A 7500-nucleotide genomic window follows, 5' to 3' on the forward strand; every position below is an offset into this window, starting at 1 on the left:
CATGTAACCTGTTCAAGGCTTTGGAAAATGCGCGCGCAAAAGTCTCGGTTGATTTTGCATTAGCCTCTCATCGATTAAAAGTCATAATTCAGTAGGGAAAACAGTCAAACATTAATTAAGCGAACCTAAGCAAAACAAGGTTATCTCGAAAATACTTGGATTTTAATTGAACTCCCCACTGTGTTTCACCCGGAACCTCCTTACGTTAATCTTGATCTGCAAAGTACATTAATGTTTGGTCGTGAGCTTCTTCTTCTTACCTTCCTTTCGGTCGGCCACCCTCATACTTTGTTCCCATGCAATGCATTTTGCTCTCTTCAGAAAGCAAAAAATACAATTTCTCTCATGAAGTTGACGCCTTTCAAAACGTTTTGTCATAAACAAATCATCACTTAATTAACTTCTATGCACGAGACCATCCACATGTTACGTAGCAACCTCGTTCCCAGGGTGTCTCTTCTTCGAGGCAGAAAAGATAGACCCTGGGAACGAGGTTGGTTACGAAGAAGCTTAAAATACAACTGGAGCTTGTTGCCCAGGAACTTCAATTCAGGAGTTCCACTATCAGCAACTTAAGCTAAGGATAATGTTCAAAGTTCTAGTTATCGCTTTTAAAATTCTCCACGGAGGCTCGCCAGTTTATTTGTCCTCCCTCTTGCAAAATTATAACCCAACACGTACTTATTCGCCTTTGTCCTCCAAATCATTAATTACTAAGGCACTCTACAACATGGTAAACAGGTGCTTCCTTTTTTTACACATCCCTTGTGGAATATCCTTCCCGACTCTCCAAACGTCTCTTCGTTTTTAATTCGTCCTTTCAAGCGTTTGTATTTCCAAAGTTTTATACGTGAAGCCAATCGACCTACTTTTGTGTGTGTTTTAGTGTTATTTTTATTATTAGTCATAAAGTTATCTTAATAAAATTATTTTGGTATTAAAGATTATCGGAGCATTGAAATGCCTACCATTCTGTCAACATTTCACAATTAAGCAGAGCAGTGTCACTCACCGTTCTCGCGATATTTAATAATTAGTTTAAATTGTTTATACACGTAAAAGTTGCTCCCAGCAGCTAAGTAAACCTGAGGGACTACTAAAAGATTGCATCATTTGACGCTATAGAAGCCTTGTATCTTCAGCAAACCAAACCTCCAAGTTTTTTCTTGTAAGCCAAAATCAGTTTTCTTCACGTCAGAATGAAGACAACTTTGTTTACCTTCATAAGCGTTTGTCTAAGTGCTTCGGCTGCGAATGTATCGCAGGGGAATGGAGGCACCAACGTTAACCAGAAACCGAACAGTGATGCAAAAGTTTTGGTGCAGCAGCTGTGCAATTCGGGAGTAGGCCTGACTGAACTCAAATCGATGATAAAACAAGAATTCCAAACCATGAAGAAAGAATTAACTGAGGAAATTGAAAAGAAAGACCGGAAAGGTATATTGCACTGTTGACCACTTCTCATGAATTATCAATACCCAATTGGTGGAACTCAATATTGAGATGAATGGTTGGATGTTCAGGCTATTATAATGTGGCTTAACCCAGGGCTAATTCACTTTCTCCATAATTTATTACTGTCATCGCCAACTTATTCCGCGGAATTAAGATTCCAACTGAACAATTTGAATAGGGCAAAGCTTAAAAACGAAAGGAAAAAAACAGCGATAACTGAGAGGAATAACACATTAAATAAATTCACCTTTTCGGAATAGATAGAACGAGATCGAAACTCTTTTGATTTTGAGAGCTGAAATCAAATGCGTTAAATCTCGGAATTCTTTTTGAATGTTTCTTCTTGTTCACTGCATGTATCTTAATTCTAAAAATACTTTGTTTCAACGATGAAATGATACATGAAGTGAATCATATATTGAACTGCGGATATGAAATTTAGTCGCACAGGTATAGCGAGGTGACGAGTTTAAACCCGCGTTGAAGTCCAGAAAAAATTCAGGCTTCTATGCGCAATTGCTAAAATTGCGTTCATAACTGCGATGATCATAGCTTCCCTTGAATAACTTGTTTATTAATTTTATTAGCAGCTCTCGTTAATTTTTGCGAACTCGATCTTCTTTTTAGCAACAATTAATTTCAGCAAACTGAGAAAATCACGAAATTTCGAGTTCTTCGAAAAGGTCTCATTTATAGGAAAATGTTTAGATTCCTTGCCTTTCTAACTTTCGTATTTTCCTTTAAATTTGTAGACCCATGGATCAAGATGAATACTGCCCCGGTATGTTTTGGTGCAAAAAGTGATCAGTTTGGCAAGTTTTTTGTTCCAACTGGCGGAAGGTTGGCTTCCATTAAACTGGTCCATTTTTACGGCTATGTGACGTGTGACAAAAACGATAAGAGGTTTTGGTCTTATTGGGGTTGCAGCACCTATCATGGGCTGCAAGAAAAAGTCAATGTTGTCATCACAAATTCCTCAAACCGCATCCTGCTCCCATCGAGCCAATTCATGCATGGCAGCAACAAGTGGTCCAGTCTTCAAGGGTACAACTCGTTCTCTCCCGAGATCGTGCTGTCTGTTTTCTCCAACCCGTCGATGTGGTGAAAGGTCAAGAATTGCGATTGTGGTACGGCGAGGATTTGATGAATAGCAGTGAGAGTGACAACGACGGAAAATCTTGTTGCGACGTATACGCTCGGCTCTTGTAACCCTTCGTGTTTGCAAAACTGTCAGGGTCGGAATGAAATCAGAGATCTTTTTCCTTGGTGTTTTTCTTGTTTCAATGACAAACAAATAAAAGGCCTCGACAGAAACGGTAGATTGTGAATTGTATTATTCTTAAGAATGACGAAAGCAATACACACATAAATGCTAACTGACTTCTCTCCCTAGGGGCTTTTAATTTCAGGGAAATGAAACAAACAGTAATGATCTAACTGAAAAGCCCAACCGGCCGGAGGCAAACAGGTTATTTGCTGTCTTAGAAGCGATCTACCGACAGTGAAATCATGACAACCTTGCATGTCGTCTTTAAAACCTAATAGGTATTCACTTCTGAAGTGACTGGGAATCTCAAATGTGGCTTTTGAATCGTCCATTGTTAAAAAAGCAAAGTTTAACAAACAAACAAACCACAAATACATGAGCTGTTCATCTTTTTCCTTGTGTTTGCACGGAACGCAAAACGCTGCTAACAACTCAAAAAGCCAATCATAACTCGAAACCATCCGACGTGACTTGTGACTTTTTCAAAAAGCGGGAAAATGTACGCTTGCAAGTCGCGATTGATTTTGTTCTCATTGGTTGAAATTTGAGCCAATCACAAACGTAATATATAATTGTATTTTTCACACTCGACTGAAGCCACCCTAAGCTGCGTTAAAACGAAAATAAACAATCAGTTTCATCGAAAAAAGTGCAAAAAAAACAAAAAAAAAAAACACTTTGATTCAGAACTCGACATCATCACATGTAATCTGCTCAAGGCTTTGGAAAATGCGCGCGCTAAATTCGCTGTTGATTTTGCATTAGCTTCTCATCGATTAAAAGTCATAATTCGGTTGGACAACAGTCAAACATTGAGCGTCGCTAAGCGAAATAAGATTGTCGTGAAAATATTGGGATGTCCAATTGAACAACCCTCTGTTTCATCCGGAGCTTCCTTCATTATCTTCCAAAGTCCTTTAATGTTTGTTCGTGTGCTTTTTATCTTCCGTTCAGGCGGTCACCCACATACTTTGTTCCCATGCAATGCATGATTTTGGTTCTTTTCAGAAAACAACAGTCACAATTTTTCTGATGAAGTTGACACTTCCCAAAACATTTAGTCATGAACAAAAACCACCACTAAATTAAATTCCATGCACGAGACCATGTTACGTAGCAACCACGTTCTCAGAGTCTCTCTTCTCTGAGGCAGACCCTGGGAACAAGGTTGGTTACGCACTTAAATGTCGCGAGCGATCTGAGACAGACGCAATCTTAAAATACAACCTGAGTAAGTTACCCCGGAACATCAGGAGTTACACTGGCAGCAACTTAAGCCAAGGATAATGTTCAGAGTTCTAGTTATCACTTTTAAAGCTCTCCACGGAGGCTCGCCAGTCTATTTGTCCTCCCTCTTGAAAAATTATAGCCCAGCACGTACTTACTAACCAAATCACTTAATATTACAATTGCGATGGTAAACTCTGCAGAATGTTGAACAGATGCCTTCTATTTGTTCAAATTTCCTGTGGAATACCGTTCCCAACTTCCCAGTGCCCAAAGGTCTGTTCGTTTTTTAAATTCTTCCTATCAAACATTTTATTTAGAAAGTTTTATACGTCGAGACAATCAGACTTACCAATTATGCGTTATGACGATCTTAGGACGATTTTTATGCACACGTTATTGTTTAGTCATAAGATTATCTGGCATTAAAAATTATCGGAGCATTGAAATGTTTTCCAAACCTTTCAAACCACTGTCTGTCAACATTTTAAGTAAAACTTGAACGTTGTCACTCACCTTTCTCGCGATATTTGAATAATTTGTTTTTGTGAGCAAAGAAAAAAAATATCTGTTATTTATTGATTATACACGTAATTTAAAAGTTGTTCCCAGAAGCTAAGTAAACCTGAGGGACTACTAAAAGATTCCAACATTTGAACCTATAGAAGCCTTGCATCTTCAGAAAACTAATCTTTGATTCAGTTTCCAAGAGTTTCCTTGTAAGGCAAAATCAGTTCTCTTCACGCCAGAATGAATACAACTTTGTTTACCCTCATACGCATTTGACTGTGTGCTTCGGCTATAAATATATCACAGTGGAATGGAAGCACCAACGTTGACCAGAAACCGAACAGTGATGCAAAAGTCTGGCACAGCAGCTGTGCAATTAATTAGGGAGTAGGCCTGACTGAACTCAGATCGATGATAAAAAAAATAATTCCAAACAAACCGCGAAGAAAGAATTGATCGAGGAAATTGAAAAGAGAAGTAGATAATAGTTTGACCATTTCTCATTTGCTGAATGGTTGAGTGGTCAGTCAGTTGTAGTGTGGCTTAATTCAGGGCTAATTCAGTTTGTTCCCCTTAATTTTAACAAATCGAAAGTGGTTCAGCTTTGTCTGTATTGTTATCGACAACGATATTCGTCATCACAGTGGTCAAAATGTTGTGCGCCTCGTGAGTCCACAAGACAATTTGACCACTGTGATGACGAATATCGTTGTCGATAAGAGTACTGACAACGCTGAACAACCTTCGATTTGTGTTTTACCACAATATTCAACGCCAAAGCAAGTTTTTCTTTAACAACGTGACCAAAATCATGACCCAAAGAAAGAGCAAGCGTTGTCTATAACTGTCTCGCAATATGACTGGTTTATTTCCCAAAATGGGCTTTCCTGATTGGCTATTACATTGCGTGACAAATTGACGCCAGCACGACGCGTACAGCGTTGTCTAGACTTCTGTCGACAACGGCAAATTAGCCAATCAGATCGTGAGATTACAAGCAATTGTGGTAAAAACTGTTACGGCCAACTTATTCCACGGCATTAAGATTCCAACTGAACGATTTGAATAGGGCAAAGCACAACTGAAAACGAAAGAAAGACACAACTGAGAGGATTAGTACATTACATAAATTTGCCTTTTCCGAAAGATTAAAACGATATCGAAAGTCTTTTGATTTTGAGAGCTGAAATCAAATGCGTTCAATCTCGGAGTTCTTTTTGACTGTTTTTTCTTGTTCAGTGTTTATAAATTTTAACAATACCTTGTTCGTTGATTTTATTAGCAGCTCTCATTAATTTTTGCGACATCGATCTTTTTGTTTTGCAACAATTTATTTCAGCAAACTGAGAAAAACACGAAATTCGAGTTCTTCGAAGATTTCTCACTTATGGGAAAATGTTTAGTTTCCTTTACTTTTTAATTGTTTTTCTTATTTCATTGTAGACCCATGGATCAAGATGAATACTGCTCGAGTGCATTTTGGTGCAAAGGTGGCCAGTTTGGCAAGTTTTTTGTTCCAACTGGCGGCGGGTGGGCTTTCATTAAACTGGTCCATTTTTACGGCTATGTCACGTGTGCCAAAAGAGGTTTGGTCTTATTGGGGTTGAAGTACCTATACTAGCCTGAAAGAAAAGGTCAACTTCGTCATCACAAATTCCTCAAACCACATCCTCCCATCGAGCCAATTCATGTATAACGGCAACAAATGGGCCAGTCTTCAGGAGTACCACGCCTTTTCTCTCGAGATCGTGCTGTTTGTTTTCTCCAAAGGTCTGAAGAATTAGGATTATGGTACGGTGAGGATTTGATGAATAGGACTGAGGGCGACAACGATGGGAAATCGTGTTGCGACGTCTACGTTGGGCTCGTGTAACGTTTTGCTTTTTTGAAAACTGTCAGGGTCCGAATGAAAAAGGAGAGCGCTCTTTAGTCGAAACCTCGATCGGATGGTCTGTGACGGTCTAGTAACTCTCGGGTCAAAACGAAATTTAGTGTTAGTCAAGTAGATTGTTCTGATTTTCAACCTTTTCCCATGGCGTTTTTCTTGTTGTATTGACTAATGAAGAAAAGGCCCTGATCATGACAGAAACAGTGGCTTGTCAATTGTATCATTCTAAAGAAATAACAAAGCGATACACACATACATGCTAAATGATCAATCTTCCTAGGGGCTTTTCAGGGAAATGAATCAAACAGTAATAATTTAACATAAAAACTCAATCGACTAGAGGCTAGCACGTTATTTGCACTCTTTAGAAGCGACCTACCAACAGCGATAACGTTAGCCACGACATTTTTACATGCAGGCGAGAGAACCCTATATGCAGGCAAAACCCTTAATGTACCGGCGAATCTGCAGACCAGGGGCCTGTTTCTCGAAAGTCCCGAGACTTTACGGGCCATTTTCGGGTGTCACAATTCCATTTGTATCTTAAGAATGGAGTGGATTTAAGGACGTCAAACTTCAGAGGCATTTTTCTCTTTGTTACTGGCGAAACTGTAACCACCTCTCTATAGCTACTAATAGTGCCTTATACAAGATTTTACAAGTGGTGTATTGACAACCATCCAAAACATCCAAAACAGTCGGAAAAACAGTCGTTGCTAAGGACTGTATAAAGTCAAGAGCAAATTTCAGGCCATGCGAAATCTTTGTAAGGAGGGATTTAAAATAAATACCCGAGATCACTTCAGTCACATAGCGCATGCTCATCAAGTGCCAGTCCCCAACCGCGCGTTTCAATGAAAAAAGGTCTGAAAACTCTAAGGAAAAGATACAAAGCAGAGAAGTGATATTTCATCTGAACGGAACCATATTGTCATTGTTTATAATCTGTGGCATGGGATTGCCGTTTGAACAAAAACCAGAGAAAATATATGAGAAAATTTATCAAAATGAGGCTTAACCATGCATACGACGAGAGTTACTGAAATTTAAATTGACCAATCAATATTCAGGTGGGCGGGAAAAATGTGCTATCCGACGTCACGTCAATTGTTATCAATCTCTAAACAAACTTTGGCGCCAAAACTGGATTGCC

At 39.0% G+C, this 7500-nt stretch overlaps 1 protein-coding gene across 2 annotated transcripts in view; it reads right to left on the reverse strand.

Annotated features, from left to right (window-relative positions):
- The window catches only part of LOC138057943 (MORN repeat-containing protein 5-like), a 32969-nt gene that overhangs the window by 12257 nt on the left and 13212 nt on the right, over positions 1 to 7500 (reverse strand). The window lies entirely within an intron of this gene.

Source organism: Montipora capricornis, chromosome 7 (genome assembly GCF_036669925.1).
Source record: "Montipora capricornis isolate CH-2021 chromosome 7, ASM3666992v2, whole genome shotgun sequence".
In the NCBI taxonomy this organism is placed as follows: Eukaryota; Metazoa; Cnidaria; class Anthozoa; order Scleractinia; family Acroporidae; genus Montipora; species Montipora capricornis.